This window comes from Myxine glutinosa, chromosome 1 (assembly GCF_964187855.1).
Source record: "Myxine glutinosa chromosome 1, kmMyxGlut1.1, whole genome shotgun sequence".
Classification (NCBI taxonomy): domain Eukaryota; kingdom Metazoa; phylum Chordata; class Myxini; order Myxiniformes; family Myxinidae; genus Myxine; species Myxine glutinosa.
Genome location: NC_136261.1, coordinates 403,022,571 through 403,046,627, shown reverse-complemented (window position 1 = coordinate 403,046,627; position 24,057 = coordinate 403,022,571). Strand labels below are relative to the sequence as shown.

Sequence of the window (24,057 nt, the reverse complement as noted above, 5' to 3'; positions counted from 1 at the left end):
AGCAGTGCACACCAGGGTGACCCCTTCAGTGCATAAACCAATTAACCTGTCCACTGCAGGGCATATAGAAATGAAGTTATTTTCTGCATATAATAATAATATAAGTTCAGTTCTATATAACAATTTCTGTTATCACCACTACCACTGCAACTACCACTACTACAAGCTTTGTCTGGAATTTTGTGGACTAACAGACAAACAGACATACAGACAAGCTGGGATCAAAACATTACCTCCTTCCACCATTGAGTGTAGAGGTAAACATCATGGAAATTATATCATGCCCTAGATTTAATTCATGCTTACCCGTGTATTTGCTTCACTGGTTCACAAGGTCTTTTGCATACATGTAATTCAGACTCTCGTCTTCATTGCTGACCACACAATGTTCGCAACATATTAATGTACATTTGTGCCAAATTTGGTGCTTGTATCACAAAATGCACAATTCTTTTGAATATTTGGGCTAAGCCGCCCCACTATATCGGCCGGCCTCGAAGACCGAAATTGTGACGGTGTCACCCGAAAAATTTGAAATTACGAAATTTGAAAAAATTTGAAAAAAAAAATTACGGAATTTCAAGTGGCCCAATATCTGAAAATGTTCGCAACATATTAATGTACATTTGTGCCAAATTTGGTGCTTGTATCACAAAATGCACAACAGGTTTGCTATTCTGCTACACTATTAGGAAATCCTTGCTGCTTCAAGATGCCATCGAGTTCAAGAGAAGAAGAGCTCAAGCTCAGCGGGTAATTAAACACGCCAAGTCAGAGTCTTGGCGAGCATTCTGTGCGTCTATTAATCCGGACACCTCCATTAGTTCCGTTTGGCATAGGGTTAGAAGTATGTATGGCAGGAATGGTGGAGGGTGGTCGATAGCTTGGTTGGTCAGCAATAACGTCCCTGTTTATTCAAGCCAAGAGAAGGCCTCTGCTTTAGCGTCTTTCTTTTCAGATCAGTCAGGTGATGATCCTGTCGATTCGGAGTCAGTTGAGGCCAAGCGTCAGTTTGTCTCCCAGCACAAAGACATCCTCTGTGATGTGAGCCTGGATAACTCACCGCTTAACATGGATTTCTCTCTGGGTGAATTAAAGCAGGTCATCTCCAAGTCCAAGAATAGTGCTCCTGGTCCTGATTCGCTCACTCACTCTATGTTCAAGCACATGGATGATAGTGTTTTGGAAGTGTTTCAGGTGTTGATCAATAAGGTCTGGGCATCAAGAAGGCTCCCTTGTGCGTGGAAGCATTCCATAATCATTCCTGTTCTAAAGCCTGGTAAGGATCCTACAGATCCATCCTCTTACCGCCCTATAGCTCTTATTTCTGTTGTTAGCAAACTTATGGAGAAGATGGTCAATGAACGCCTGATATTTTACTAAGAAAAGAATAAACTGCTTAATAGATGTCAGAGTGGATTCAGGAGGGGTCGGTCCTCTTCAGATCAAATAGTCTCTCTGGCGAATGACATTAGGAAGGCTTTCATCGGCCGCGAGTTGGTGCTGGGGGTTTTCCTTGATATTCAGAAGGCCTATGATTCTGTCTGGAGGGATGGTCTTCTGTTTAAGATCCACCAGTTAGGCATCAGGGGCAGACTTTTCTGGTGGGTCCGTGATTTCCTGTCTGGCAGATCTTTTCAAGTGCGTGTTGGTGCTGCTCTGTCCTCCGTGTTTCTCACTAAAAAGGGTATTCCTCAGGGTAGTTGTATTAGCCCCACCCTTTTCAACATAATGATAAATGATGTTGCCTCTCTCCCAGGGGTGTGGGGCAATTTGTCTTTGTTTGCCGATGATATAGCTATCTGGGTTCGGGGCAGGAACTGTGCGTTCATCTCCAAGCGCCTTCAGGCTGATGTTGTCAGTATTGAGCAGTGGGCTGCAAAATGGGGTTTTGCCATATCTGGGCCTAAGTCTAAGCTTGGAATCTTTACTCTCAAGAGAAAGGCTGAGGACGTCAGATTAACAGTCAATGGCACGGCCCTAGAAGTCTCTCCGGTGGTCCCCTTTTTGGGGGTGATCTTTGATAAGGGCTTAACCTGGAATGCCCATTGTGCCAAACTTGTAGCTAAGTGCTCGAAGGGTCTCAACCTTCTCCGTTGTATCTCGGGTACTTCTTGGGGTGCCCACCAAGATAGCCTCCTTATCTTGTACAGAGCTCTAATACGTTCGCACTTTGATTTTGGGTGTCAAGCCTTTTGGGACATGTCCCTGTCCACCCAGAGGAGGTTGGAAGGAGTTCAGTCCAAAGCTCTCCGCATATGTCTTGGTGCCTTTAAAAGCTCTCCAGTGAGCGCTCTCCTGGTTGAAGCGGGTGAGCTGCCTTTGTCACTTCGATGGGAAGTGTCTATTCTCAAATACTGGTCCAAATGCATTTCCTTCAGGGTAAATCATCCTGGCAGTTCTCTGTTCCTGGATTGCTGGGAGTATCATGCTCTCGGTAATCTTCGTCGGCTTCCCCCTTTTGGTCTCAAGTGTGTTAGGGCGGTTAAGGGGCTGGGGTTGGACCTCCCCCCGGTTAACACAGCCAATAAAGTCTCCCTATGGCCGCCTTGGACCCTCGTGGTTCCAAGAATTCACTTGGATTTACAGAGTATGACAGACAGGGCCAATCCCGTCGCGACAAGTAACATGGCTGTGGAATTCATTCACAAGTTCTGGAGTCAATCTCTCCATGCTTATACAGATGGCTCCAAAGATCCGGGTCTTGGCCGCACTGCGGCTGCCTTCTGCATCCCCGATGTGAAGGTGACCAAGGCTTTCAGGCTTTCAGACCACCTGTCTGTATTTTTGGCAGAACTTTATGCAATTGTTTTGGCTCATGAATGGAATATAGACTTTTATCCCCTCAGCGCGGTCATATTTTCTGACTCCCTCTCGGCTCTGATAGCGCTTAGGTCGTTCCAGCCTGGCAGTAGGAACGAATTGGTTCTTGAGGTAATTCACCTCGTAAGTTTGGCCCATTGGAGGGGCACGGTCGTCGATCTATGTTCGGTCCCGGCCCATGTGGGCATTGCAGGCAACGAAGTGTGTTATCAGGCGGCCAAAAGCGCCCTCAATCTGGATTTCGAAACCCCGGTTCCGCTAGGCCAGGCAGACCTCTCTAATTTAATTAAACAGAAAACAAGTACACATACATTCAAAGTACACCGCCCCCATGCCAAATAATTAAATATCCTACAGCGCGGCATTGCCGGGGCGCCTAAGGCGCCCGACAATACCGCAGTGCACCTCATAGAGGCTGCATTGGGAGGGAGAGGTGTACGCTAATTGATTGATTAATTGTAGAATTAAAATCAACTAGAACTGGCACTTTAAAACTGCTGGCAGTGATGACCGGTTTACTCGCACCCACTGTTGATGCAACCCCACTGTTGATACAACCCCACTTTTGATACAACCCCACTTGTGATACAACCCCATTTTCATTATACATGCTTTGACACAACCCCCTTGGATATAACCCCGACAAACACACACACACACACACACACACACACACACACACACACACACATCCCCACACACACACACACACATTCCCCCTACCCCCCACCCACATACACACACATACACACACACAAACACATGCGCGCGTCCTCCCACCCCCACCCCCAACACACACACACACACACACACATATCCCCCCACCCCTAACACATACACACATGCACAAAGCCCCCCCACCCCCAACACACACACACAAACACACACACATATCCCCCACCCCTAACACACACACAAACACATGCACACATCCCCCCACCCCCCCCAACCCTAACACACATGCACACACACAAACACCCCCACACGCTTCCCCCCACACGAACACCCCTCCACACATACACCCCTCCACACACACACATATCCACCCGCCCCCTCACACCCACACACACATACACACACACGCACATCCACACATCCACACACACACACACAAACACACGCACACATCTCCCCACCCCACTCCCAACACACATACACACACACACACACACATATCCATCCCCCCCTCCTCCACATGCACACCCCAACCCCTCCACACACACACACATATCCCCCCTCCCCCAACCCACACACACACACACACACACAGACATCCACACACACGCACATCCATACACACACACAAACACACACACATCCCCCCCACCCCATCCATTTTAAAAAATATTTTCGTTTAATTAACGATATCTGTCACCCGTGGAAGAACGTCCTGCCGTGGCATGACGTCATCCGTGGCCCGTGCCGTATGTCAGCGTAGAACGAAGTATCCCGTCGATCGAACTTGGTCAAATTTTTCATGATTGTCACCAAATTTGTTGTGGTATTTTGTTAACTCATCCGAGGCAATACGACAATCGAAATCCGATTTGAAATCGGAGCCAAATTGACGCCGTAAGGTGTGCCTGCACGTGTGGATATTTTACCTGTGGAAGATTCACTTTGGAAATACGCTCCATTTAAAATGTTAGATTTTGGATAACTTCGTCATTGTAAATCGGATTTCCACAAAATAAAGGTCACCATTGCTTGCAGATACCTCTCTTTCTCCTTAAAATTGAAGACAGGATGAACTTCAGAGCGAGAAATAAGCCGAGGCGGCGGAGAGTTTTACAATGTTATTTTCCAATGTAAATGACAATATCGTGTAGTTTTACGAAAATTCATCAGAATTTGCCCAGATTTGTTGCATTCGAATGTTAACACCCTCTAGCGACTGTCAAATCCGAAGACAATTTAATTTCGAGCTACCCTTAGCTCGTGAGGTGGTTATGTCACATGGCCTGGTCAAAAAAAAGTGTTGTGGTTCTTCTTCTTCAGGCAATAACTTCTAGTTTCCAGACCGTACATCCAATCATCTTGAGATTTTGCACACCTGTTACTCTTCATGACTTCTACTAGAGTATGAAGTTTCACGTCGATCAATAAAGTGATTCAAGAGATATCCATTTGTAAAAACATATTTTCGTTTAATTAACGATATCTGCCAAACCACGTGACCTATCGCAAATTCTAAAATGACAGTGTAGTAGACTGACATGCTGAACAGAACTCTGAATTTTCTCCTCGATTGGATCAAAAATGAGGGAGGAGCTAGGTTTTAAAGGTTCATGCTTAAAAACGTCATAACTCTGAAACCATGTGTCGGATGATGTCGTGCTCGCTGACTTTTTTGTTCGTCATGGGTATGCGATTCGGCTTGCAAAGTTTGGCCTCGATCTGTTCAGCCGTTGCAGAGAAAAAGGGATTTTTGTGTTTTCACGAAAAACAAGATGGCGGCCGAACCACGTGACCTGCGACGTCATAATTACCATTAAAATATTCTTCAGACCGAGTCCCTCGTATGGTGAAAATTTTTTCTCAATCGGTCCTATTATTGCAGAGAAAATGTTTTTTAAAGGAAATTAAAACTGAAAATGGCAATCGCACTGATGTCGGATGATGTCGTGGCCTGGGAGGACAAAATGGTGTGTTTATTCTTCTTTCATCAATAAAGACTTTAGCTTCGCGACCGTACATCCAATCATCTTGCAATTTTGCACACTTGTTCCACCCGATGAGAGCTACATTGCATTAAAAATTCAAGTCGATCCATGCAGCGGTTCAAGAGTTACAAGCTTTTTAAAATTTAACTTCCATTATTTATTGCGGCCAAACCATGTGACTTATCAAAACATCTCAAGTAACGATGAAACGTCCCCCCATGTGGAACATTTGTGTAAAGTTTCCACTCGATATCTCCACAAATTATGGAGGTGATTCCATTTCTAGTTTGAAATTTGAAAACGTCATAACTCTAAAACCACGTGTCGGATGACGTCGTGCTCGCTGACTTTTTTGTTTGTCATGGGTATCCGAATATGCATGCCAAGTTTGGGCTCGATCCGTTCAGCCGTTGCGGAGAAAAAGGGTTTTTTGTGTTTTTTCACGGAAAACAAGATGGCGGCCGAACCATGTGACGTATGACTTCGAAAATTTTCGCATTCTGAGTTTTTTTTAACTAAGCATCTGGGTAAAAAATCTCATTTTCGGGGGAGAAAATGTTTTGTTTGACGAATTCTTACCTCTTAACGTTAGCATTTTTAATATACTCGATACACATGTCTTTTGTTCCCATTGAAGAGTTCTTTAGAATGAGCCATTCCTCAAATTTTTCCATTGAGCCGTTGCGGAGATAGAGGGGAAAAGTAGAATTTGTTTTACAAGATGGCGCCCACACCACGTGACCTATGACGTCATAATTAGCATGAAAAAATTCTAGGAGCCGAGAGGATCATTTGATGAAAATTTCCTGTCAATCCGACCAGCGGTTGCTGAGAACATTAATTATGAAGTTTTCGGAGGTGCAAAATAGGGCGGAAGAATAATAATAAGAAAAACTCTAGCAGTAATAATAGGTTTCTCTCCATTTCATGGAGAGTAAACCTAATAAAAGATTATCACAAATTATTTTCTTAATCAATTGGCTAATAGCATAACTAAACCACTCGTGCTTCATCCGAAGATGTATCTTTTAGAAATTTAATTAAATAAGTCATAAATAAAAAATTAAATAATTAATTGATTCACCAATAAATAATTAATCGATTAAATGATTAATCAATAAATCAAAAATATCCTTGATAGCCACATCACTTGGTCACTGTCATGTCCAAATATTAGCTTCCCAGCTCAAAAGGTGCCTGAGATATTGGCCAAATGAGAAAGAAAATAAATAAATGATTAATAATGAAAATAAATAAATAACAATCATTCAAAAATTGCATTATCAATCAATTCGGTCACAGAATACATAAACCACCACCATTTCATCAGAATCTGTAACTGGGAAAAAAAAATAAAAAATTGTCATTAATCAAATAATTAAATAATTAATCGATTAGTTGATTAATTGATTAATTAATAATTGATTAATCAATAAATCAAAAATATCCTTGATAGCCACATCACTTGGTCACTCATGTCCAAATATTAGCTTCTGAGCTCAAAAGGTGCCTGAGATATTGGCCAAATGAGAAAGAAGATAAATAAATGATTAATAATGAAAATAAATGAATAATAAATCATAAAAAATTAAATTATTAATCAATTCGGTCAGAGAACAAATAAACCACCACCATTTCATCAGAATCTGTAACTTCAAAAAAAAAAATTTTTTTTTGTCATTAATCAAATAATTAAATAATAAATAAATAAATAATAATCATAAAAAAATTAAATTATTAATCAATTCGGTCAGAGAATACATAAACCACCACCATTTCATCAGAATCTCTAACTAAAAAAAAAAAAAATTTAGTCATTAATAGAATAATTAAATAATTATTCTATTAATTGATAGATTAATTAATAAATCAAAAATAGCCTTTGCAGCCAAATCACCTGGTCATTGGCATGTCCAAATATCAGCTTCCTCACTCAAAAGGTACCTGAGTTAATGGTCAGAAGAGAAAGGAAATTTGATTAATTAAATAAGTACTTAATTAATCGCTAATAATTAAATAACTCCTCAATTTATTGATTAATCAAAAAAAAAAAATACCGTTTTTGACAAAGGACTTGCTCACTATTGTGCCGAAATTTCAGCTTCCTAGCTCAAAGGATGGCTGAGATATCGTCCGGACAAACAAACAAACAAACAAGAAAGCAAGAAAACAGGTACACATACATTCAAAGTACACCGCCCCCTTGCCAAATAATTAAATATCCTACAGCGCGGCATTGCCGGGGCGCCTCTGGCGCCCGGCAATACCGCAGTGCAGTTCATAGAGGCTGCATTGGGAGGGAGAGGTGTACACTAATTGATTGATTAATTGTATAATTAAAATCAATAAAAGATTATCACAAAATATTTTCTTAATCAATTGGCTAATACCATAACAAAACCACTAGTGCTTCATCCGAAGATGTATCTTTTAGAAATTTAATCAAATAAGTCATTAATAAAAAATGAAATAATTAATTGATTAATCAATAAGTAATTCATCGATTAATCAATAAATAATGAATCGATTAAATGATTAATCAATTAATCAAAAATATCCTTGATAGCCACATCACTTGATCACTGTCATGTCCAAATATTAGCTTCCCAGCTCAAAAGGTGCCTGAGATATTGGCCAAATGAGAAAGAAAATAAATAAATGATTAATAATGAAAATAAATAAATAATAATCATTAAAAAATTAAATTATCAATCAGTTCGGTCACAGAACACAGAAACCACCACCATTTCATCAGAATCTGTAACTGAATATATATATATTTTAGTAATTAATCGAATAATTAAATAATTAATCGATTAATTGATTGATCAATAAATCAAAAATATCCTTGATAGCCACATCACTTGGTCACTCTTGTCCAAATATTAGCTTCCCAGGTCAAAAGGTGCCTGAGATATTGGCCAAATGAGAAAGAAAATAAATAAATGATTAATAATAAAAATAAATAAATAATAATCATAAAAAATTAAATTATTAATCAATTTGGTCAGAGAACACATAAACTACCACTATTTCATCAGAATCTAAGTAAAAAAAAAAAAAAGTTTTTGTCATTAATCGAATAATTAAATAATTAATCGATTAATTGATTAATTAATAAATCAAAAATATCCTTTGCAGCCAAATCACCTGGTCATTGGCATGTCCAAATGTGAGCTTCCTAACTCAAAAGGTGCCTGAGTTACTGGTCAGAAGAGAAAGGAAATTTGATTAATTAAATAAGTACTTAATTAATCGCTAATAATTAAATAACTCCTCAATTTATTGATTAATCAAAAAAAAAATACCGTTTTTGACAAAGGACTTGCTCACTATTGTGCCGAAATTTCAGCTTCCTAGCTTAAAGGATGGCTGAGATATCGTCCGGACAAACAAACAGGAAAGCAAGAAAACAAGAAAGAAAACAAGAAAGAAACGAGAGTGAAAACTGAGTACTCTCTTTCAGCGTGCGTCACTGCCGAACCCCCTTTGGTGCCCGGCAATGACGATTTGCAATGCCTGGAGATGGCATAGGAAAGGAGCGGTGTACAACAAACAACGAGAGTGAAAACTGAGTACTCTCTTTCAGCGTGCGTCACTGCCGAGCCCCCTTTGGTGCCCGGCAATGACGATTTGCAATGCCTGGAGATGGCATAGGAAAGGTGCGGTGTACAATTAATGCTAAATGGCAAAGTCAGTGGGACTCCTCCCCTAAGTGGAGGTGGTGTCACAAGGTGCATCCATCGATCGTGTCCTTGGGGTCGTCTCCCCGGCTCCCTCGCAGGGAGCAGTCTATCTTATCTCGACTAAGAATTGGACATTGTTTTCTCAATTTTTATCTTGACAGGATCGGGTGCCATCCCTCGGGGTGGTGCGATCGCTGTAAGGTTCCCGAAGACCTGGACCATGTTTTTTCCTTTTGTCCGCGTTATAATAATGCTAGATCTCGTCTTCAGCTTTCTGTCCGCGGAATGGGGATCACGTGACACGTGGTCAGGTCTGCCGGAAGCCTTTTGCTGGCTGGATCTGAAACATCCTGGGTTTTGTAGAACAGTTTTAAAGTTCATCAAAGATACGGGGTTAGCAGTGTGAGGCTCCAATTTTTCTAGTGTTAACCTCCTGGTTTTTATTTTGTTTGGATGTTAGGGTGCGTGGCGTATATAGAGCCTCGCGGCTCTGAAGGCGCCATTAAATCTCAAAAAAGAAGAAGAAGAAGATATACTTCAGTTTGAACACTGTTACCACAAGATGTGTTTGTCCAGCCCAGAGTCATGCATTGGAATACTTTGTAATGTACGTGTGTGATTACTTTGACCATGTTCGAAAATAGGTCCAACGGTTTTTATTCATTCGCCCAACGTCTTTGAACGGAAGAGAAGCCGCCGAATCTAAGCACGGTACCTCGTCTTTGGATCCCAGCATAAAGAGGTAACAAGGTATTCCTTCATTATAATTCAGTGTATAAATATATGGGACATCTGTGGACAAAGTATAATGTGGTTTCAAGGGTTTTTAATATTAAACTTTCGTATTATATAGTTTCTGTTCTCTCCTCCGCCTCGTGCTTCTGGGCCCAAACCAAGTTCGTCCCGACCCTCACAACACCTCGTCCCGACCCTCACAACACCTCGTCCCGACCCTCACAACACCTCGTCCCGACCCTCACAACACCTCGTCCCGACCCTCACAACACCTCGTCACGACCCTCACAACACCTCGTCCCGACCCTCACAACACCTCGTCCCGACCCTCACCACACCTCGTCCCGACAATCACACCTCGTCCCGACACTCACAACACCTCGTCCCGACAATCACACCTCGTCACGACACTCACAACACCTCGTCCCGACCCTCACAACACCTCGTCCCGACCCTCACAACACCTCGTCCCGACCCTCACAACACCTCGTCCCGACCCTCACAACACCTCGTCCCGACCCTCACAACACCTCGTCCCGACCCTCACAACACCTCGTCCCGACCCTCACAACACCTTGTCCCGACCCTCACAACACCTCGTCCCGACCCTCACAACACCTCGTCCCGACCCTCACAACACCTCGTCCCGACCCTCACAACACCTCGTCCCGACCCTCACAACACCTCGTCCCGACCCTCACAACACCTCGTCCCGACCCTCACAACACCTCGTCCCGACACTCACAACACCTCGTCCCGACCCTCACAACACCTCGTCCCGACCCTCACAACACCTCGTCCCGACCCTCACAACACCTCGTCCCGACCCTCACAACACCTCGTCCCGACCCTCTCAACACCTCGTCCCGACCCTCTCAACACCTCGTCCCGACCCTCTCAACACCTCGTCCCGACCCTCTCAACACCTCGTCCCGACCCTCTCAACACCTCGTCCCGACCCTCTCAACACCTCGTCCCGACCCTCTCAACACCTCGTCCCGACCCTCTCAACACCTCGTCCCGACCCTCTCAACAACTCGTGCCGACCCTCTCAACACCTCGTCCCGACCCTCTCAACACCTCGTCCCGACCCTCTCAACACCTCGTCCCGACCCTTTCAACACCTCATCCCGGTGAGCACCCGATTTGCATTCAATTCATAGCTCGCCAGATATCAAATTTTAGCACTCGAAATGTCGCCGAATTGTTAAGTCCCACCAACTTACTAGGATTATTTGGACCCAACGGTTTCGACCCTTTGGAGGCCGATACTATCACCAAAAATTTGACCGGAGAAGGGGGAGCCCTACGCTTGTCTCCTGAGGGGGCAGCGAGGAATTTACATGGTGCAGGTGTGCTCCCTACCGAGTGCTATGCTATGTGCTATGCTAAAAAGCATATTTTGGAATGCATTTGTATGGTTACTTCACTTGTAAGGCGTCCTGAGCATTGATTCAATTTCAAATTTAAATGCTTATCATTGGTAAAATCGGCAACCGTAAAATGAACGACAATTATTGTCTCTCTTACGAAATCTCCAAGTGTCAATATTTCCGAAATACCGAAAATATTTTGCAGAAAGCATCCCTGTTTTGTGAAGAAATACTATTACAAAATTCAAACAACATTTCAAATGCATAAATTCTAGGTCCTGTGAGCCTTACTCTTAGTTGCCTTGTCCTCCGCTGACTCCCATGATGTATCCTGAACTTGGCTGTCCAGCGATCCTTCCCGCCACTCCTCCTGGTGTAGATCTCCAGCAATGGGCTCCTCTTCACCGTGCTCTTGGAAATCTGCACAAAATATCCACCAGTTGGAGTGCTATGCTGGAGGAGTTGCCATCACTTTTATTTCAAGTGGCCAAGGGTCACATCGTCCCGACCCTCTCAACACCTCGTCCCGACCCTCTCAACACCTCGTCCCGACCCTCTCAACACCTCGTCCCGACCCTCTCAACACCTCGTCCCGACCCTCTCAACACCTCGTCCCGACCCTCTCAACACCTCGTCCCGACCCTCTCAACACCTCGTCCCGACCCTCTCAACACCTCGTGCCGACCCTCTCAACACCTCGTCCCGACCCTCTCAACACCTCGTCCCGATCCTCTCAACACCTCGTCCCGACCCTTTCAACACCTCATCCCGGTGAGCACCCGATTTGCATTCAATTCATAGCTCGCCAGATATCAAATTTTAGCACTCGAAATGTCGCCGAATTGTTAAGTCCCACCAACTTACTAGGATTATTTGGACCCAACGGTTTCGACCCTTTGGAGGCCGATACTATCACCAAAAATTTGACCGGAGAAGGGGGAGCCCTACGCTTGTCTCCTGAGGGGGCAGCGAAGAATTTACATGGTGCAGGTGTGCTCCCTACCGAGTGCTGTTCTCGTTGAGCTATGTTTCACTTTTCATCACCGCTCGGGTAGTTTGATTGCATTATCATCCTCGGGTAGTTTGGTTGCATCATCATCCTCGGGTAGTTTGGTGTCATCATCATCCTCGAGTAGTTTGGTTGCATCATCATCCTCGAGTAGTTTGGTTGCATCATCATCCTCGGGTAGTTTGGTTGCATCATCATCCTCGAGTAGTTTGGTTGCATCATCATCCTCGGGTAGTTTGGTTGCATCATCATCCTCGAGTAGTTTGGTTGCATCATCATCCTCGAGTAGTTTGGTTGCATCATCATCCTCGAGTAGTTTGGTTGCATCATCACCCTTGGGTAGTTTGGTTGCATTGTCATCCTTGGGTAGTTTGGTTGCATCATCATCATCCTCGTAGTTTGGTTGCGTCATCACCGCTCGGTTAGTTTGGTTGCATTATCCTCGAGTAGTTTGCTTGCATCATTATCCTCGGGTTGTTTGGTTGCATCACTATCCTTGGGTAGTTTGATTGCATCATCATCCTTGGGTAGTTTGGTTGCATCATCATCCTCAGGACAGGAGTTCTGATTTTATAAAACGCAATGTTCCGCCGAACTCACGGGTTAATCCATTTGCTAATGAGAAACTTCTTTTGTCATTGTACAATATTGTCGTGCAACCGCCGAAATTAATATCTGGCGGTCGCGGATTGCTGATCACGAAGGCTTTAACTCCGAGGCGGAAACTAAATGGCAGATTCCAAAATCTAAAACACCTAAGCGTGCAGAATGGAGGGAAGCGGCGAAAGTCCCCGCAGCCTTATCTATTGAAATCAACCACCCGGTAAACTGCGTTCAGATATTTGTACAATAAAATAATACAAGGGTTTATTGTGAAAAGCAAGGACAGGAAAAGCACGATAATAACTCTAATAAGAAGCCTAAATTGGGATCCCACACACAACAGATATCAGAAACAAAACGAGGGATGAAATACGAAAGAAACACGTCTGTTGTGTAAAATGTATACGTGGAGCTCGGGCTTATCTGTTTTGACGTTGGCTTTGGCTGCTGTCCAACACGCGGCTCCTTTCGTCCCACGGCACGCCTCACTCCAAGTTCCAGAGCACCAAGCACCAAGCACCGATCACCATGAGGTCCCACAGCAGGCTATCGCGAATCCCCCCAGCAAAAAGGAGCGAGCTCCAACCACCTCGACGGCGATCTTCCACACGACAGCCAACTCAACCAGGGCAAGGACTCTGCTCACCAGCCAACTCAGGATCGCACCAGGACTCTCTCGAGCTGTGAACTGCGAACCGTGAACTCAAAAACCTTCTCACTGCCAGGAATGTCACTCAACTGCCAGTCCTACTCCATCTGCTGAACTACTCAACTCGACTCAGGAATGGAACTCGACTCTCTTGGTCCTCCTGCTCAACTGTGCAAATGGCGTTCGGCAACTAACTGCTCAAAATGGTGTCCGGCCCCAGTTAATATACCCGGCCGATGAAGTCAGCATTGGCGCACTGTCCTGCCAATCAGAGCCTCCACCGACTTGCCGGCTCGTCCAGGGGCACGCCCACTGTGCCACTGCCACTCCGGTCCCCGACTCCGTGGTCACAGCACGTGCTATGCGAGGTGGATAGGCCTCGTGGAGGTGCAAATGGTGGCGGCCGTGTGGCAGTGTTCTGGCCTGATTTCTTCCTAAGTCATGGCAGGGGGAAAGGGCGTCATTAGTTTTGTACTAAGGGAATCCTAACCAATGTCTATGTGGTCTGTAGTGCCATAATGGACAAAGGTTTGACTACCAGGTGAGACATACAAGGGCTCTACTCATTAACCCCAACACTACCTAACACACGAATCTCATGGTAGATTCACAATTATACACCTTAACCGACAAAACGCCTAAACATGACTTATTACAGGTAGATTCTCTATCGCGACAGTCAAAGCATGTTACCTACTCAGATCTACTCTGCTCTACATATATCACTACCCAAATTCGTAACAATCTATATTATAATAGCCGTAGATGATTCTGTCTGTCTGTCTGTCTATCTGTTGGGTGTCTGTCCGGGGTGTGGCTTACTCGGTTTGCAGAGTAGCTCCACCCATAGCTCCACCCATTCTGGGAGTGGCTATAAACAAATATCCACCATTTTATTAACTCGCATAGCTTTGAGTCCTGTTTTGTAGGCCCGTGGTGTCTTGCTCTCCCCCAGTTTTATTTCAAATCAAATTCGATAAATCATTTCATTTTTCACAGTCGCTAACATAGTTTTAGACTCGGTTGAAAAAAAACGGGAAGAAAATCCGATGAAAGTTGCCGTTTATAGAACGAAATGAATTCTCAAAGGCCTGTAACTTCAAGGCCATTGAGTCTCTCTCACGCCTTTATCTCCAATCTAACTCACCATATGATTTCATTTTCACTCACCATTTTTACTTTTAGACTCGGTGTCAGCAATAATTGAGAACAATCCACACACGCGGGAAAATGCAGAGATATATTTTTTTAAATCGCGTCATGGTGTATCATACACCGCCCAACATGACACCGCCGGCAATGTGTCGATATATATTAAAAATTCGCTTTTGCTTTTCCGTTATGATATATTACTATTTCGTTTGATGATAGTCGTCACAAAAACGTCAACAATGATGCCGACATATATTTCTTCGTTTTTATTTCATTCAACATATTAGCCGGAAGTAAAATATGTTTCAGGAAATTACCGAGAGATATTTCTTCGTTTTTTTTATTAGTTATGTGCGCATACACTTTAAATAGGTTTATTTGAAATCTTTAATTTTCCACAAACATTCCACACACGCGGGAAAATGCAGAGATATATTTTTTAAAATCGCGTCATGGTGTATCATACACCGCCCAACATGACACCGACGGCAATGTGTCGATATCTATTTTAAATTCGATATATCATTTCATTTTTCACAGTCGCTAACATAGTTTTAGACTCGGTTGAAAAAAAACGAGAAGAAAATCCGATGAAAGTTGTCGTTTATAGAACGAAATGAATTCTCAAATGCCTGTAACTTCAAGGCCATTGAGTCTCTCTCACGCCTTTATCTCCAATCTAACTCACCATATGATTTCATTTTTATCGATGGTTTTAGAGTCGGTGTCAGCAATAATTGAGAACATTCCACAGACGCGGGAAAATGCAGATATATTTTTTAAAATCGCGTCATGGTGTATCATACACCGCCTAACATGACACCGACGGCAACGTGTCGATACATATTAAAAATTCGATATATCATTTCATTTTTCACAGTCGCTAACATAGTTTTCGACTCGGTTGAAAAAAAACGGGAAGGAAATCCAATGAAAGTTGCCGTTTATAGAACGAAATGAATTCTCAAACGCCTGTAACTTCAACTTCAAGGCCATTGAGTCTCTCTCACGCCTTTATCTCCAATCTAACTCACCATATGATTTCATTTTTATCGATGGTTTTGGACTCGGTGTCAGCAATAATTGAGAACATTCCACACACGCGGGAAAATGCAGAGATATATTTTTAAAAATCGCGTCATGGTGTATCATACACCGCCCAACATGACACCGACGGCAACGTGTCGATATATATTAAAAATTCGCTTTTGCTTTTCCGTTAAGATATATTACTTTTTCGTTTGATGACAGTCGTCACAAAAACGTCAACAATGATGCCGACATATATTTCTTCGTTTTTATTTAATTCAACATTATTAGCCGGAAGTAAAATGTGTTTCAGGAAATTACCGAGAGATATTTCTTCGTTTTTTAAAATTAGTTATGTGCGAATACACTTTAAATAGGTTTATTTGAAATCTTTAATTTTCCACAATATAATTTACTTGCCATTTATCATTTGATGATTACGAGACAAATTCCTCTTGAGGATCGTGACAATTCATGCGCTGCGTGGAAACTTCTATTTCCAAAATGAATGAGACGATCGATGAAGAACGCAGACTTGAACAGGATGCAGCAAGAAAACGAATGAGACGGGCGAACGAGTCCATCGACGAACGTCAATGCAAACTTGCGGGGTCACCCGTGGGAATCCCACGGGCATGGATGTGTGTGACATTTCGACATATTGAGTTAGATGCTGCACATTCATTTTTACAAAATGGTTACTGGCAAGTCATCAGATCCAGAAATGGTGTAAAAACCACCGTTTAGAGGCCATTTTTCCCCGCAAAGCGGGGGTTGGCCTTTTCGGGGACCGTGGTAGTTGTTGTTTTTTTGTCCCCTTTTTGAAGCAATGTTTTACGGCCGGATGCCCTTCCTGACGCCAACCCTTTTTGCCGCCTTCAACGACAAACAGGGAATTACCAGTGAACTGGTACTCAATTAGCCGACCTCGGAAGGATGACAGGCTGAGTCAACCCCCCTGGCATTAATTCGGCGATCGACCGAGATTCGAACCCAGGATCCTAAGCCGGCACCCTAGCCGCTAGCCCAACACCAGAAATGGTGTCATGAACACAATTTATTTACGCACAAGCACAAAAGCAAGACGGGCCGATTTCCGATTCCGACGGGCCGACGGGCGAGACGGGCCGATTTCCGATTCCGACGGGCCGATTTGGAGCAAGAAAAAGAACGAGACGGGAGAAAAAGGAGAGAAACGAGACGGGGAAAGCCGATTGGAGAGGAGTGTGAGGCACGATTGGAGAGGAGTGTGAGGCGTGATTGGAGAGGAGTGTGAGGCACGATTGGAGAGGAGTGTGAGGCACGATTGGAGAGGAGTGATTGGAGGGGAGTGTGAGGCACGATTGGAGAGGAGTGTGAGGCACGATTGGAGAGGAGTGTGAGGCGCGATTGGAGAGGAGTGTGAGGCGCGATTGGAGAGGAGTGTGAGGCGCGATTGGAGAGGCGTGTGAAGGATTGGAGAGGAGAGGAGTGTGAGGGATTGGAGAGGTGAGGGATTGGAAAGGAGAGGGATGTGAGGGTTTGGAGAGGAGAGGAGTGCTAGGTGGAGAGAGGAGAGTGTCAGGTGGAGACAGGAGAGTGTCAGGTGGAGACAGGAGAGTGTCAGGTGGAGAGGAGTGAGGGGTCACATATTATGTGAAATAAATAAATTGTGTTCATCACACCATTTCTGGATCTGATGACTTGCCAGTAACCATTTTGTAAAAATGAATGTGCAGCATATAACTCAATATGTCGAAATGTCACACACATCCATGCCCGTGGGATTCCCACGGGTGACCCCGCTAGTATATTATAATGTGCATTTGATAAACAATATCGATATGTATTGACAATAGCAATTATAGAATTTTAATGTCATTATTGTTGCATTTGTATACATTCAATGAGTTATTCATTATTCTGCTTAACCTGCTTTTTTACCAATACTAACTTCACCCCTTAATTTTATAATAGTCTCGTCCAGTTAAACATCATATTAGTCGCTGGAGGCATAAAAACCCGATGTTGAACATGTCTTCAACCATTTCTTGGTCAGGCATTCGTCGATCTTGTTCAAATTTTGCACACAGATAATGAATAATGGCTTACATGTCATTTTATATTGATATCAGGTCCAAGATGGCCGACTGATGGCCATTTTGTTACTTAATCGTGTCCCCGACCATTTCTCGGACATGCATGGCCCATTTTTGTTCAAACTTGGCACAAGTACAATACATGTTGGCAGAAACATGAACCTCAGTGTATTTTGCTATCTGATCAAAGATGGCCGACTGGTAGACTAGCGGCCATTTTAATTGTAAAAAATACCCGATATTGACCACGTCCTCAACCATTTCTCAGACATCCCATTTACCAATCTTGTTCAAACTTGGCACACTTATAAAGAATGATGGCTTACATATACATGTCATTGCTTTTCGAAATCAGATCCAAGACAGCCAACTGGTGGCCATTTTGTTACTTCAACTTATCATCAATCATTTCGCGGACATGTATGGACCGATTTTGTTCAAACCTGGCACTTAGATAATACATTACAGTATACATATGCAGAATATTTTGGTTTGTAATTCGATCAAAGATGGCTGAATGGTAGACAGGCAGCCATTTTCGTTGTAAAAACCATGGGGACTATGACATTTTATGTCTTTTTCTTCTTGTTCTGAAATTAATTATCTGGCCAGTTATGAATTGCCAGTAATCACAACACAAACAAAAGAATGTATTTGAAATCATCTGATATTCTGTCAATTCCTTCATGTCCAAACATTCCCAATATTGAATCGAGTGTCAATTAAAAGTATTTTTGGTATAATGTTGACAAGACTTTATAATTGTTTGAGGGTACCCTGAAGTTGTGCTTGCATGCATTTCATTTGATTCCATCAATGGAATGGATTGATGTGATGATGAGTGAGAATGAGTGAGATAGAAATAATGAGTGAGAGAGACAGATGCAAATTCTATATGCAAATTATGTGTATTATATAGCACCAACCGATGGTGGTGGGAGAGGGTATCACAAGTCAGCTGTGGAGATAACCTGCAATTTTGCAGTGGACATGTGACATAGTTAAAGACAGTGCTTTACTGACCCATACTAAAGGGCTTGGGTATTACGCACTGGGAGCACATTTATCTCACAATATTAATAAAAACATGAAAATTGAGAATTTTAGAAATTGCACCGAAGTTGTTGACCTTTGGCCTAAGTTGACCTTAAAAATACTGGATAGTTGAATTCAGTGACCAGATATGCAAATCCTGTTCAGATTTCAAATTGATCGGATAAAAATTGAGGATTTTATAAATCTGGCCTATGCTGACCTTTTGGCCTATGTTGACCTCAAATAGTTGGGGTTGAATTCAGTGACCAGATATGCAAATCCTCTTAAAATATCAAGTTAATTGGATGAAAATTGAGGATTATAGAAATTTGGCCTATGTTGACCGTTTGGCCTATGTTGATCTCAAAAATAGTTGGTGGTTGAATTCAGTTCGCTGATATGAAAATCCCATTCAAATTCCAAGTCAATTGGATGAAAATTGAGGATTTTATAAATCTGAAATTGTTGTTGACCTTTGGCCTATGTTGACCTTTTTGCCTATTCTGATCTCAAAAATAGTTTGTGGTTGAATTCAGTTAGCTGATACATAAATCGTATTCAAATTTCAAGTCAATCGGATGAAAATTGAGAATTTTAGAAATCAGGCCTATGTTGACCTTTTGGCCTATTTTGACTTTTTGGCCTTTGTTGTCCCCCGTCGCACCGCGGAGCGAAAGGGGGACTATGGTTTTCCCCTTCGTCCGTGTGTCCGTCCGTGCGTGCAGGCGTACATGCGTGCGTGCGTAAGCGAAGGAACGCATTCAAATTTGGTGTGTGGGTGCAACCCACGTCAAAATCCAATATGGCCGCCGCCATGTATGTCTGAACCTTGTGAGTGGAATATCTTGAAAAATAAGTGAAGTATCAACTTCTAATCTGGTGTGTGGGTGTATCTAGGCATAACCTTGTGAGCGAAATATCTTGAAAAATAAGCAAAGTACCAACTTCTAATCTGGTGTGTGGGTGTATCTCGGCATAAGGAAGAACCCTATTGAAAATTGGGTCGCCACATAAAAATCCAAGATGGCCGCCGCCATGTATGTCTGAACCTTGTGAGCAGAATATCTTGAAAAATAAGCGAAGTACCAACTTATAATCTGGTGTGTGGGTGTATCTACGCATAAGGAAGAAAGCTATTGAAAATTGCGTCGCCACGTCAAAATCCAAGATGGCCACCACCATATATATGTCTGAACATTGTGAGCGAAATATCTTGAAAAATACACGAAGTACCAACTTCTAATCTGGTGTGTCGGTGTATCTAGGCATCAGGAAGAACCCTATTGAAAATTAGGTCGCCAGGTCAAAATCCAAGATGGCTCACAGACTTGGTCACACACCTGACCACCGAACACCTTTGCACACACTCGTCGTTCGCACACCTCACCAACACACCTCTTCGCGCCCCCTCCCCGGTCACCTCCTCTGTGACAATCACAGGTGTGCTCTCACTCGCACACCCAACCACGTGCCTCACGACCAACTCAAGTGTGCATTCCCACACATGCTCTACCATTCCAGGTGTGCATCCTTCCATTCCAGGTGTACATCCTTGCTCACCTGTCACAACCAACTCACGCTCCGTGTCACTCTCACTACTCTCACCTCCATTCTTGACAACGCACTCACCCTTACTCTTGACAGCACACTCTTTCCTCATGCACCCGTCCATTACACACCTTTCTCGCGCATCCTCTTGCGCACACTCTTTCGTTACTTCCTCCATAACACTTACCACACCGCGCTTTCATGTGCTCCCTCGCACACGCGCTACGACCGACTCACTCTCGACAGCACACTCACTGGTCGGCGCGCACTTTTTCCTCACACACCCCATGGTCGGACATTCTCGCACACCTCTTTTTTCGCACACCAGACCTGTCGCACACTTCACCAACGGCCTTTCATGAACACCCGGATCCAAACCAATCCCCAAGCCGACTGAAGCTTTCCTCACATCATGTACATTTCCGATTATATCGCCACTCACCTTGGCACCTCGTCTCCGCACCTCTTTTGCCACCTGCAAACTCTTTATTTGGTTAGTGAGCAGCACATCACGATTCGAGCACAGACCTTGTACCAATTCCATTACTTCCTCCTTTATCTCCCTCTTAGTTTCCCTCCGTCTCTTCTTAATTTCACTCACCCCCTCTTCCACCTCCTCTAATTTTTCCTTTACCTCCTTCATCTCCCGGTGCGCCCCCTCTATCTCTTCCTCTAACGCCACCTTAACCGTTTCTATGTGCGTCCTCACCTCTCGGTCCTTCGTCTCCATTACTTCTGTCACCTCCTCCAACTTCTTCGTCAACCCCTCATGTACCATCTGACATTCCTTTTGTGTTGCTATTAATTCGTTTTTAATGTCCTTTTGTGTCGCTTTTAAACCCCCGATGATTGCAGTGTTCTTTTCCACTTGGTCCGCTAGTTCCCTTTGTCCGACTGTCAGCTGTTCTACTCCCTTCGTCAGACCCTCTATTCCCCCCTGTAACCTAGCCGTATTATTCCTCACCTCTTTCTCCATACGCTTCTCACCTCGCTTTACGTCCTCGCGTAGCCCCGAAACCTCCTCACTTACACCTCGTCGTATCCCCTCTTTCATCTCCTCCATCTCTTTTGTAGATGCCACCCTCATCTGTCCCAATTCATCCCTCTGAGCATCCAGTTTACATTCTAACCCGATTTGCACCTCCTCTATCTGGTTCCCCATTCGTTTGATTTCCCTGGCAGATTGTTCCCCTATTTCCCGCAATTTGTCCTCCATCCTATTTTCTAACCCCATTAACCCATTTTTCACCTCTTTTATCCCGTTGTCTAACCCCTCAAAATTATTGTCTAACTTCCCAAATTTCTTGTCTAACCCCTCAAAATTATTGTTTAACTTCCCAAATTTCTTGTCTAACCCCTCACCGGTACCCCTCGCTTCGTCCCTCATTGCCCCCATTTGGCCCTCTAATCGCTCACTATCAGCCCTCAATCCCACAATTTGGTTTCCCAATTGCTGACTATTAGCCCTCATCTCGTCCTTCATTTCTTCACCCGACTTAACCATAAAGGCCTTTATTTGTTCCATAAATAGGCCCCAATCCATCGGCGGCGCTGCTACGGTCACGGGCGTGGCTAAATTTGGCGCCACAATATCCATGTGCGCGAGGCCGCCATTTTGTGCACCTGATACACCCTCAACCACCTCATTGCTCTCCTCCTCCCTTGCTTCCCCTAAGTCCTGGGTTACCCTTAACCCGTCTATCTCCCCCACCGACATCCGATCGCCTTGATTGTCCATGGCGCGATCTCAAAATTCGGGTTTTATAAAACAAAATTTCGGCAGCTCGTAATTTTGACCAAATATTTTTTTCCTACACGTTTTAAAAATTTGGTTCGGGCCTCATATCTCACTCCTCGACACCAATTGTTATGGACGCGGTTTAGATGTTACTTTGGGCCGAGCGGATGGTCCACCGCGACCGTTACAGGATCCCCAATTGGCCCGACTCCCCCAACGTTGACCAGATCGCACCACAGATATTCAATCGGGAAACCTCTAAAGCGACCGAAAGAGAAGGAAGAGAGAAGAAGACAGAGTACGGAGGAATAACAGGATTTATTGTGTATTTTCACAAGCCAGAGCAACGAGAGCAATCGGTTATATTCAGCGAATGGAAGGAGCGATCAAAATTATTTACAAGCAATGGATGGAACTGGAAGAAGCAGTCACACAGTGCATCGTTAGCTTATACTAGTCTATTTACTTAACCCCAGGACAACGATTAGGACAGACGACGTTCACACTTACACGGGGGATATTGCAGGCAGGTATGGCTTGAGGATGGATGGTTGTTTTTGGGAGGCAATGGAGGGTCCAGCGTCGATTGCTGCCTGGCGCATCCTTTTCATGGCCTGCGGCCCCTTAGCTGCCCCCTTAGCTGCAGCGCAGCTGGTCGCACGATGGCTCGCACACACCTGCTCGTTCAGGCGTCTTCCTTCTCCCCAGCAACAACGAGGGACAGCAAGCAAGAGGACGGGGTCAAAGCAAGAGCTTGGAGGACGCAAGAGCAAGAGGAGCAAGAGGAGCAAGAGGAGCAAGAGCAAGCCAGAGCAAGAGAGTGGAGTGCGTCCCGCGGCGACTTATATTGGTTTCCTCACCGAACCTTCGCGCACTTTCCCGGGGGTTCCCGCTCCGCCCTCTCTTAGCCAAACCCCTTGTTCTGGGTTGGATGAGCGGGGCCGCCTTACTCCTCCCCCCTATGACGAGGGGGGCGACCCATCTTCTCTAGCCACTCCCCTTGTTCGTAATGGCCGCAAATGTCGAAAACCGGTCAGCAGCTGCAGGTAAGGCGCCGTCACTTTGCACAGCAGTTCAGTACTGCAATAAACGGTTGATGTCAAAGCTCAAGTGGGCGAATCCCTGGCACTTGAGCTGCCATGGATCATCGGAGGGGCCTACGCTTTATTTCGTTTGATGCAATGCAGAGTCAATCTAGTGGGAAACACATATTTAGCCTACATGGAATAAGGAAATACACTATTTAAAAGATATATCGTGGCCTGCGTGTAAGTTTCATGGAATTAACTAGGAGGATGGCTGTGACCATTATTTACATTACGAGGATGTTACCATACTTTTGTAACGTTCACATTGTAACGTTTCCACATTCGTTACACTGCACCCTCCTTTCTTCAGGCCCATCCTCGGGCCTACTAAACTTTAACTTAGTGTGACACGTAGGTGTAATTCCCTCTACAATTAACCTGACCCTGAGTGTGACAATCTTAAAACACAAATAAGTATGTCCCCCTATTGCATTGCACCCTGTCTAACAGACTCAAGCCCACAGCTAACCGAATTATGGAATTATTCTCAAACTATACATTTACGGTGGGGAGCATTATTTACAATGACGTGATTTCTTATTTACAACGCAACCCAGGACCTGTGTTTTTTTTTTTGTTTGTTTCTTTTTAGGGAACAAGAAAAAGAAATTCCTGTTGGGAGGGAGGAGACAGCACGCATTGCATCGATGCACCAGTACCAATACCACCAAAGCACCCAAAAGCACCAAAAGCACCAAAAGCACCACAAAGCACCACAAAGCACCAAAAGCACCACTCGGTGCGCAGTCACCATGGTTCATAATAAACACAACAAAACAACTGGTGGTGGTCTTCTCTTTCTCTGCTGGGCCGATGTTCTTCCCGACGTCTTCTGGCTTCATGCGGCC

The 24,057-nt window shown here is 44.1% G+C and overlaps 1 protein-coding gene across 7 annotated transcripts in view; it reads left to right on the top strand.

Moving 5' to 3' along the window:
• The first annotated feature begins 9,681 nt into the window (after nucleotides 1-9,681).
• The window catches only part of LOC137417231 (uncharacterized), a 51,825-nt gene continuing 37,449 nt past the window's right edge, over nucleotides 9,682-24,057 (top strand). For all 7 annotated transcript variants that reach the window (XM_068103114.2, XM_068103082.2, XM_068103092.2 and 4 more), the window contains exon 1: nucleotides 9,682-9,914. The gene's annotated coding sequence lies outside the window, so the exon portion shown is untranslated. The remainder of the gene's footprint in view (nucleotides 9,915-24,057) is intronic.